We start from the raw sequence: 3266 nt of genomic DNA, 5'->3' as shown, positions 1-3266 counted from the left end.
AGGACGGTCCTCACCAGACACTGACCACACTGACACCCTGACCTCAGACTCCCGGCCTCCAGAGCTGCCAGAGATAAGTGTCTGTTGTTCACCCCGCAGTCTGGTGGCCTGTACCAGGAGCCCACGCTGACCAAGACAGCGGCAAGTCTAACGTCCTGCAAATCCCTCCCCACGTGCTCTGCCTCTCTCATCTAAACAGGACTTCTCTAACGCTGGCTTCTCATGTGCCCCAAAATGAGAGGCCAGCAAGAACGCTGAGCTGCAGGAGAGACGGGGTGAAGCTCCGCACAGAGCCGTCACCGCCTCTGTCCCAGTGGGAAGGTCGCGCTCAGAGCCCCCGGGAGCCACGCAAGCAGCTGCACCAGCTCCAAGCAGCGCAGGAGCAGGGGAGCGGGGTCGGAGCTGCGCCCCTCGCTTGGCCACAGTGTCGCTGAATCTATCCGCAATGAAGTCAGCGGGTTTTGGGAGCGGCTTTGTTGTAAACCCTTAAGAGAGAAATGGTTTCAGAAGCAAAAAGATTTTCTGGTTGGTAATTTCCTTTTACTGACCAAGTCAGCATATTTTGCATGGAAGCAATCAAATATGTCCTTCAGTAAAAAAGAGACTTCAAAGAGAGAAATCATCAACGCACCTGAAAAAGCAAAACACGTGAGGTTCCTTTAACACAGTGGCTACTCCCCTGGCTTTTGTGACCATTTTAAAACTTAAAAACAGAATCTTGCTTTGTTTCTAAGATTCCGGTATGTCAGAAAGATCTCATTTTCAGCCCATTACTGTTTTGATGATCAACACAGTGTCCATTGTTAAAATTCATTGCCCTTGAGCTATGAAAAAAATTAGACACCCTCCTTTACATGGATAATACCAGGAAGAGAGCAGGTGGTTGGTTTTGTGTTGGTAAATTGCATTTTGCTTTTTTAAAAATTCCACTGTTGTGATGTAGCCTGATTAGATCCCAGCCAGCCATTAACCTGGCGCCCCGGGGCCTTTGCCCGGGCGGCTCCTGCCAGACTCCCAACCTGCCACCCGGCCTGCAGGCCGCGGATACAGTTATCTCCTTCTAAATTAAAATTGTAACTCGTTCGGTCCCATTTACACAAAGCCGTGGCTTTGACACATGCAATTACTATGAACATCGGGGTAACATGATTGCTAAGGGCCCAGAAGGAGAGTTTAATCAGAAAACACGGAGTTGTTCCGGCCGATTTATAATTTCACGACTTGCTATTCCTTTATGTTCTTATGTGTTCAGATAATTAGATACACTAGTTCTTGCTTCCCGAGAGGCCAGAAAGGGCAAAATTCCTATTCTTTTTACATTAAAAAGATTAAATTATAATATAGAAAATCTGTAACTTTTGGAAGAAATGACAAATTCACACTACATTAATTTCAGTGCTTACAAAATGTTACAAATAATTTGTGCGTTCTCTCCCCTCTCTTGTAGGTGCGTTTGAATTAATTACCTATCCAATTTCAATGTCTTTCAAGTCGACTTTCCACAGACAACTCTGAAATTAAAAGAAAATAAGGTCTGATTTCAATTCACGTCTATATTTGCTTTAGATGTTTAACCATTTAAGCCTTTGTGCGTGTACATGAGTACATCGACATGAACGGACGTGCTCACTATGCAAACATGGTGTGAAACAGCAAAGTCCACAGCACGGGTAATTACAGGACAGAGGGAGAAGACTCAGTCCAGGGCACTTTGCAGACAGGAACGGACATGCCGCAATCTGGCAGAGCGAGCACAGCACCGGGTTGGTGGCATGTGAAACGAGACATTGAACGGGGACTCAGCACGTTCAGCACGTGTGCCCAACACGGGGTGGTGCGTGAGGCTTGGTCAGGGGTGGGCGGGTTCCAGCTTCACTTATTTGTCCAGACAGCAGTCGACTGAGGGCCCAGCCCATGCCAGGCTCTCCGCCACACTCTGGGATGCAGCCGTCTCAGCAAAACAGATGAGGTGCAAGTCAAGTCCTCCGCAGAGTCCAGAGGGGGAAGGACACAGACCCAGTCACCCTGTCACATTAGAGCTCCGAGCTGCAGCATGTGCTGTGCAGGGAAACACAGGAGTCACAACAGACTGCAGTGGGACGCTGTGCTGGGGTGAACAGTGTCCCCCAAAATTCATGTCCATCTGGAACCTGAGAATATGACCTTGTTTGAAAATAGGGTCTTTGCAGATGTAATAGAGTAGAGTAGACCCCTAACCGGGTGTCCTTACAATAAGGCCACATGACCACAGAGGCAGAGATTGGAGTGACGTGTCTGCACACGGAGAAACTCCAAGGACAGCAGCAACAGCAGCAGCTGGAGAGGCAGGAAGGACCCTCCCCTGGAGCCTCTGTGGGGAGCGTGGTCCTGCCGCACCTTGATCTCACCAGGACTGTGGGAGACACACCCCTGTCGCTTAGGCCCCCAGCTGGAGGCGCTGTCACAGCAGCCCTAGGACACACAACGGGTGCCCTCCTAAGAAGAGAGAACAGAGACACAGCCACACACAGAGGGAGGACAACGTGAAGAGACACGGGGAGAAGGTCATGTGAAGATGGAGGCAGAGATTGGAGAGATGCGGCCACAGCCAAGGGACGAGAGCGGCAGGAATGTGTCTCAGTCTGCTCGGGCTGCCGTGGCAAATACCACGGGCTTGGGGACTTAAACCACAGGCATTTATTTCTCACAGTTGTGGAGCCTGGGAACTCTCAGGTCAAGGTGCCTGTCGACTCGGAGCCTGGTGAGGACTCTCTTCCTGCCTTGCAGACGGCTGCCTTCTCGCTGCATCCTCATGTGAGGAGAGCAAGCTCTGGGCTCCTCTTCCTTATCGTGGCACTAATGTCGTCATGAGGCTCCACCCTCCTGACCTACTCACCTCCCAAAGGCCCCACCTCCCAACACCATCACGCTGGGGGTCAGCTTTCAGCACATGAATTTGCGGGACACAAACATTAGGTCCATAGCAAAAAGGTTAGGAACTGCGTATCTTTAGGCCACCATTGAGCCCACCCCACAGCATACACCCAGCACATATATGCACGCATCTTCACCAGCAGATGCGTGCTAGAAAGTTCTATCAAGAGACACTTAATAGCCAAGAGTGGAGACCACCCAAATGCACATCAAGGGCAGAATCCCCTTCCTCTATCCCGGGACTTCTCTTGGCTCTGTGCTGTGTGGGTGGAAGCCACCCTTGCCCTGGGCAGTGTGTGGCTCTGACATGGCTGAGTGGAGCCAGGGCCCAGGCTGCCCCCTTCCAGGTGAGA

Source organism: Galeopterus variegatus, unplaced genomic scaffold, assembly GCF_000696425.1.
Source record: "Galeopterus variegatus unplaced genomic scaffold, G_variegatus-3.0.2 Scaffold2521, whole genome shotgun sequence".
Taxonomy (NCBI): Eukaryota; Metazoa; Chordata; class Mammalia; order Dermoptera; family Cynocephalidae; genus Galeopterus; species Galeopterus variegatus.
This window is presented reverse-complemented; position numbering follows the sequence as displayed.